Source organism: Euprymna scolopes, chromosome 4, assembly GCF_053919585.1.
Source record: "Euprymna scolopes isolate OS-2025 chromosome 4, ASM5391958v1, whole genome shotgun sequence".
NCBI classification, from domain to species: Eukaryota; Metazoa; Mollusca; class Cephalopoda; order Sepiida; family Sepiolidae; genus Euprymna; species Euprymna scolopes.
In genome coordinates, this window is record NC_136485.1 from 92661858 (window position 1) to 92670152 (window position 8295).

General features: G+C 31.9%; 1 protein-coding gene across 4 annotated transcripts in view; it reads right to left on the bottom strand.

The window, feature by feature from the left end:
* The window catches only part of LOC145268840 (uncharacterized), a 305412-nt gene extending 298253 nt beyond the window's left edge, over nucleotides 1-7159 (bottom strand). For 2 of the 4 annotated variants that reach the window (XM_080124511.1, XM_080124519.1), the window contains exon 1: nucleotides 6318-6458. The gene's annotated coding sequence lies outside the window, so the exon portion shown is untranslated. Of the gene's footprint in view, nucleotides 1-6317 lie in introns of all 4 variants that reach the window. The other 2 variants (XM_080124537.1, XM_080124527.1) reach the window with 2 other exon arrangements.
* Between the last annotated feature and the right edge of the window lie 1136 nt (nucleotides 7160-8295).

An 8295-nucleotide genomic window follows, 5' to 3' on the forward strand; every position in this document is an offset into this window, starting at 1 on the left:
CTGTGTAGGTGTCTGTCTATGTGTGTGTGTATATTTCTCTACGCAATAACTCTCTCAATTTATAGTCTACAGACTCGAAATTTAATATACAGGGTACTGAGATTTGGAAAAATTTATGTGATCGGTTTTCGGCCAAAAATTTGGCTGTTAAGGGGTCCAAGTTCAACGATTTGACCTTTGAGAACTCTACCAAACTCCTCCGACAATTTGGGGGTCTACACACTTGGAATTTTAGATATATGTTCCTTGGACATGGATCTAAATAAATAACTTGATTTGAGCCCAAAACAATAAATGTTAAGGGGTAATAATAGTGGTCAAAGTTAAAAAATTTGACTGTTACTTTTTTTTTTTTTTTTGCTCAGCATACACCTCTAAACACCCGGGCAACGCTGGGCACCCATTCTAGTGTTTGTATAAAGTAATTCATATATGTTTATATTTATATTTTTATATATATATAGATAGATATATGTATGTATACGTATATGTAAATATATGCATACATATGTATATATATATGTGTGTGTACATTATTTGACACACGCGAATGTTACATTCTTTTATCGAAACATATGATGATCGTAAAGTATATACAGAGTGACCCCCCCCCCCAAAAAAAAACTAAATGGAGGCCATCTAGAACATATGCTGTAGAACGGAGAAAATGAGGTCAAAGACCCTAATGTTTTGATGTGATGTTTTGAATATAATAAACTAGTTATGACAAAAGTTTCATTTCATTCGGACAAAACACTACGAAACGGGGCCTAATTAAAGTTGGGGCCCGTTTTGGGGTCACCCTGTATATATATATATATATATATATATATATATATATATATATATATATATATATATATATATATATATGTATACATATGTCTTTATATATATGTATGTATATATATATGTATATGTATATGTATATATATATGTATATATATATGTATATGCATATATATGTGTGTTTACATGAGTATGAATTTTATTCATAGAAACATTAATGAAACGTGTATGCATAATGTTTGTACAAATATAATAAAACTTATGTGTTATATTATGGCGCCAAACATTAGATAGAGCTCAGTATTATATTCAGTTTATATTTATACAAACATCATGCATATATATATATATATATATATATATATATATATATATATATATATATATATATATATATATATATATATATATATTAGGTTGGTGCAAAAATAATGTCTTTTTCTCATGTGCAACTTCATGTCAAACAACGGCATAATTTTGTACCAACCTAACACATGCATAAACACACACTCACACATACATATATATGCGTGTGTGTGTGTGTGTGTGTGTGTAAATTAATTGAAAGAGTGGTGTTCTATCGACCCACGATACTTCCGTGTGGTTCGATCTTGCAAGCGTTTTCAATACCCAGATTGTAAAAGTGACTCTCAGGTGTGTTATTTCTCAAGAGACAATAGATACCTCCTATTAGGTTAGCTGCGCGTATAATTGTGAGACAATGGTTGCGGAAGCTCAAACTATACCTCTTCTTAATCGACACTGCTTGAGTCCAATGACAAGAAAAAGTGCCAGACGAACGGAAACAATGCTAAGATAAGCGAGAAACACATGCAGCACTTGAAATTCTCAAATGGTCACCCATTTTCCTACTGACCAGGCTCAAGGGTACTTAACTTATATATATATATATATATATATATATATATATATATTATTTATTTGCGGACTATTATCATCATCTTCTAATTGTCGTTTCACGATAGCGGTTTCACTCCAACTCTAAGCCGGCTAGAGGATTAGTTGGCCAAAACGTGGTAAGACAACAGTAATTATGGAAGGCAGTAATTACTGAGGATACAGTTAGGAGATTAAGCATTCCTGTCCCTGTAGCGGTTAACCACCTCAGGAAGGCCAGAGGAATTGTTGGCCGAAACTTCGAGAAACAACAACTAGAAAATTAAGATAATAGTCCACAAAAAAATAAATCGATAATACAGGTTGCTTATCTCAAAAAGAGTTCCAATTAATTAAATAATACACAAACACGCGCGCATGTGTGTGTGTGTGTGTGTGTACTGGTTAAAAAGGATTTCAAACTGTACCTGGCAAATGTACCCGGTGAACCAAGTGCAAGAAAGATTGCACTTAAACGGGCAATGAGGATTTTAAAAAGCTTTCTCGGTTAGAATATATGAAATAGCGGGTTAATGTCTTGTGTCCGGTAGGATGCCCATTCCCAGCCCAATTGAAATTTTTTGAAAAATTTGTGTATAGTATGTATCAAAGTTATACATATACTTCTATTTACATATATGTGCATAAATATATATATATATATGTATTTATATATATATATGCACATATAAATGTAGATATGCATACTTATATATATACAATATGTATATACGTCTTTATATATGTCTTGATTTCCGAGACCTTCGAAAGAAGTAAAAGGAAACTATATATATATATATATATATATATATATATATATATATATATATATATATATATATATATATACCAAAAGTACCTCTCGTGGATTGGGTTTTGAAAAGAGCCTTAAAAAATGAACTCTGATTTATATAAAAATATAAATAACTTAAAAAAAATTTTAACATATTTATTTTCTACATGCTTTTTATATGTTATCTTCCCTTTCGACGTATAGATGTACACAAACACAGACATACAAACCTTGGTCTTCATTACATATATGTATAGCTGTACAGATAGGCAGACACACAGACACAGATAAACCCGGTATTGGTCGGATCATCTTTTTGGGGTGGAGGGACAATTGCTCAAACGAACATGAGGGGGCAGTAGAGAGAATCTTTATTGACATAAACATATTTTAATTAGGGTTCCCCATTAGATGTTATCTCCATGGGGCCCCACCTCCGTTAGTGGAATTAAGCGATGTAACCCTAACCCCACTCTTCCCATGAGTGAGTTATCAAGTTTGGTAGCTTTACGTTAAACAGTAGGGGCGTGCATAGGGTTCCCAGTTATAAGTTAGACCACCGTTCGTGAGGGTGAGTTGTGCAACCCGTCAAATCTTCTCCCACCTTATAGTGGGTTATTCTGCCATATTTGGTAACTCTACAAGTGTACATCAAACAGTGTGAGCGTGCACAGGGCTTCCAGTTTAAAGTGATCCCTCTGTGGCCCCACTCCCGTTAGTGGAAGTGAGCCGTGTAATCGTCAAGACTTCATTTTCCCCATGGTCGCCAAATTTGGTAGCACTCTACGTGAAACACGTGAGTGTGCATATATGTGTGTGTATGGTCGTGTAGTTTGCATCATCAAAAGTTATTTAGTTGAAAAACAAAGCAAAAACGTAGTTTCTAAAAAGGCTCAAATATGTTGGATATACAGTAGAACCCCGGGATACGGTGGTTCTAGGATACGATTTTTTCAGGTTATGGTGTGGAATACAATGTTTTTCCGGACCCTGTTTATTTGTCTCGTCTTACGGTGTTATTTGTAATGTTATTTGATTATATACATATTATATACTGTACTGTATTTTGTTACTAATTTTTAATATCGTATCTCAAGGCTCTACTGTATTTGTATAGGAGAAGCGCTACAAAAATAATGCCTCCTATTTTATTCCACCCGAATGGGTCAGAGAGAATTACAAATGGCATTGCTATGATAACTGAACTCATACACTCAAGGCCTGAAAGTTTCATCTCTCTGTTGAAATAATAATAGTGAATCTAAAGAAGGAAACTCATGTTATGGATGTGCGTCAGAAGCAGAGATGTGTATTCAATTCTTGGCAAAAGTGCATTGAGGATGGCAATGACGATGTAGAAAATTAGATTCTGCAGCACAAAATGTCGCTCTTTTTAATGGTGCTACTCCCATCTTCGTAGCTCGTCCATATTTTGAATTAAAAATAGAAATATTTACTTTAAAACGCCCTCATACAATGTATTTAGAAGTCAAACGTTTTATAAAATGAAAATAAAATAATATACCATGTTTACTAAAGAATACTTAGGCAGATGTGTTGCAAAATTGTTATTTTAGCATAAATAGATTAGAAATTGGCTTCCATGTGGGTAATGCGGTTGTTATAACCTTTCACATATATCGATGCGGACGTTTGTCTTCCATAGAGAAAAGTTTATGTAATTGTTCCGTATTCAAGAAAATTGATTTCTTTCTTTAATATATTCATATTGTAATTAAACAAGAAAAACGTGTTGCATTTTATTTGTTCAATTTTTATTACAATTGTTTGAAATTAACAATTAGCTTTTATGTTTACCCGTTAACTGTGTTGATAATCTTAGTGCAATGGGTCAGTTGTAAGTTTATAAGACAACTAGTTGGAACGTTACAGGGAAACAATATAATATTGAGGATATCATCACCTTTCTCCTGGTCCGTACAAAAATAATGGAATATGCGTTATTTTTTTTTTTTTTCATATTTTTTTTTTTTTTTTTGTAAATGCTGTCATAACATTGGAAACAAGATTAAAACTTAATTTACGATTAAAATAAAAGAGAAATTCTTCCAAAACTTTTGATTTTTCTATCCGCACCTGAATATCCGTTTTCATTAAAAAATGTCCTAGAAAATGTTTCTTTTAAAAATACATGCATCAATATTTTATGCGAGAATATTTTGTCGGACGAAAGTGGTTCGTTTGTATTAGAAAATGAAATCAAAACAAAGTTTTTGACGATTGTTGTTTTAAATAGTTGAAAGAGAAAAGTGCAAATATGCGTATTCAGTTGTTCTAACTTTCAAGCATTCCATTTCTTCTTATAATAGATTTTGTCGCAATATTCCAATCATCAAGCACTCGAACTAAATAACAAGAGCCAGTATCGAATTCATCGTCAAATGTCAACATATAAAAGTTTTATATAGCTAATAAAATAAAATGAAATTATGTCTTTTCGGTTGATGAATAGCCGGCCCGAACGAAGACACATAGATATTATTGGGAAAGGAAGCAGGGTCACTATTGAATTCAACGTTTTACTTTATATAAGGCTTACTTTTCAATTTAATCCCCATACAGAAAGGCAGATAAACTCCATAAATATAGCTTTGACATGTGCAATAAGTTTATTTATATTTGTATTAGATGCACATATTTATTAGCATTAAATGTATGTGTATGTATATGTGTGCCTGTGTATGTGTCCGTGTGCCTACACATTTGCTATACATATATAAATAAATAAATATTTATATTTCTTCATATTTTTATCAATTTGTTTAAGCTGGGGAAAGAGCATCCTACCGGATGACAAACATTCACTCGCTAACGCAGACATTTCACCCGATATATCCTTTTTAAGATTTTGATCGTCCCTTTAAGTGCAATTGTTTGAATCTCTTTTGCACTTGGTTTACCGGGTACATTTGCCAGGTAGTTTTTGAAATTCTTCTTCATATGCCCAGTTGATTCTATAATAATATATATATATATTGTCATACATCCTAAACAATCATATATAGTTATAAATGTATCTATGTGCTCGTTAATCTGTGTGTATATATATATATATATATATATATATATATATATATATATATATATATATATGTAGTATATATGTAACTTCATATGTGTGTTATAGTATATAGATGTATATAACAAAATATATATTACATATATAACATTGCACATATAATGATATATACATATATATATATATATATATATATATATATATATGTATGTATATATATATATATATATATATATATATATATATATATATATATATATTATATCTATATAATGCCAGCTATACTTTTCTCTTGATGGGAAGCTGTGAAATTGTCCATGGTCGACAGAATTTTTTCTTCTTTTTTCTTGTTTGCATCTTTATTGATTTCATGATACAATAAAGTTCTTTGACACTTTTATCCCTTATCTTTTAATTTGATAGACATAGCCATCCACAGGCGCGCGTGCACACCCACACCCACACACACACACATACACACACACACACACACACATATATATATATGCATGTATATTCCCTTATATATATATATATATATATATATATATATATATATATATATATGCATATTCCCTTTTTTCATAGATATTTAAAGATTCCATTAGTTTTACAGGTGACAAACTTTACAACTTTACAATCCATAAACAAAACAAATACTATTCTGAAAAACAAACATTACATTTTTTCTTTCTTTTTATGCATACGAACGGAATAAGATAGATATGAAAAAATACAAAGAAGTAGTTATATAGATGATAAAGAAAGATTTTGTTTTAAAAAATGTGTGACACAGACCTCTTCGCAACTTATAGATGGGATAAAATGCAACAGTAGTGGTCGTGGTCGTCGTCGTCGTCGTTGTAGCTGGCGTTATTGGTGTTGGTTTAGTAGTAGAAGTAGGCATAAAACTCGCGCCTACATTTGAGATATTCTTTAAACTAATGTGTTTTCGCTGAGTGTGTTTTCATCTTTTCTTCACAAGTATTGTATCGTGTTGTAGTGTTTTAAGGTGGTCCAGTGAATTTCTCACTAAATTACGGCAACAGATGCTGAGTGCTGAGATGCCCTAGGAATTAGGAAGCAGCAGTGGCACGTTCGTCCTATTGCCGATCACCGGCGAGTCTTGTTTCCTGAATGCACAGGCCTCTCCAGTTGTTGCTTCTGCGTTGTGGTTCGCTCACCCACACAGCACGTGTGTTGATATGACTGCATTCGGGTAGGCAGACAGGATTATTCTCTCTTAAAGATTTGTGTGGTGACACGTACGTCTAACAGTATTTTCAGACCATTCCAACTACACGCACATATACAAATGCACTCATCTTTTGAGAATAGAACTGAATAATGGCGAGTTACCCATATGCACTGGATTTTGATTAAAGATCGCGCTATGAATGGATCTATGCGTATGGTGTCGTGTACGGTGTGCATGTGCGTCTGGCTTTCTTGACGACGACAATGACGATCAAGACACTATTTATCTCCTATCGCTTCTTCTTTGCGCCTACTAAAATCGCCTCACCAAACATGCGATATCTTTCTCATATTTTCCCTTTAAAAAGCAACATGTCTAGTACAGTCGACTGCCACTGCTAACAACTTCCATTCATCTCATGGGTCTCCCCCATCACGATCTCTCTCTCTCTTTCTCTCTCTTTCTCTCTCTCTCTCTCTCTATCTATCTATCTATCATTTTCTTTCTCTCTCTTTCTCTCCCCTCTGTCCGTCTCTCTCATTCTATTTCTAATCTCTCGATATATTTCATTCTTCATTTCTATCGATCTCTTCATGTTTATCTTGGTCCAAATATTAAGAATTTTGTGAGTTTTAATTTATTTAACAGAATTGGTCCTTCTCTCTCACACACATACTTTTTCTCCCTTTATATATATATATATATATATATATATATATATATATATATATATATATATATATATGGGAGATAGATAGATAGGTAGATAGATAGACAGATAAATAGAGAGATAGATAAAGAAATACAACGGTCGAGAAAGAGAAAGAGAAAGAGGGAGAAATACATATATAGAATGCTGCTAATTGGTTATCTATATATAGCTACAGTCAAAATTATTATTATTATTATTATTATTATTATTAGCCTGGCGAGTTCTTACGATGATGAAACGCAGAAAAAATCTCTATTGCTTAATTGCTATGCATATTTTTATAACTTCATATATATACAAATATGCACTTATACATATATATATATATATACATATATGTATATATATGTATATATATGTAAATAGGTAGATTGCTGACATGAACTAAAATTAATGTTTTTTCAGACGTGTTCAATACGCGGGTAGAGCTTTTATATCAATAGATTGAGAGCAGTCTACGTGGATCGACCAACGTATGTATGTAGAAAATACATACATATATATATATATATATATATATATATATATGTGTGTGTGTGTGTGTGTGTGTGTGTGTGTGTGTGTGTGTGTGTGTATGTATTTTCTACATATATACGTTGGTCGATCCACGTAGAAAATACATATATATATATATATATATATATATATATATATATATATATATATATATATATGTGTGTATTTTCTACGTGGATCGACCAACGTATGTATGTAGAAAATACATATATATACATACATATATATATATATATATATATATATATATATATGTGTGTATGTATGTATGTATTTTCTACATACATACGTTGGTCGATCCACGTAGACTGCTATATATATATGTGTGTGTGTGTGTGTGATGCAAAAAT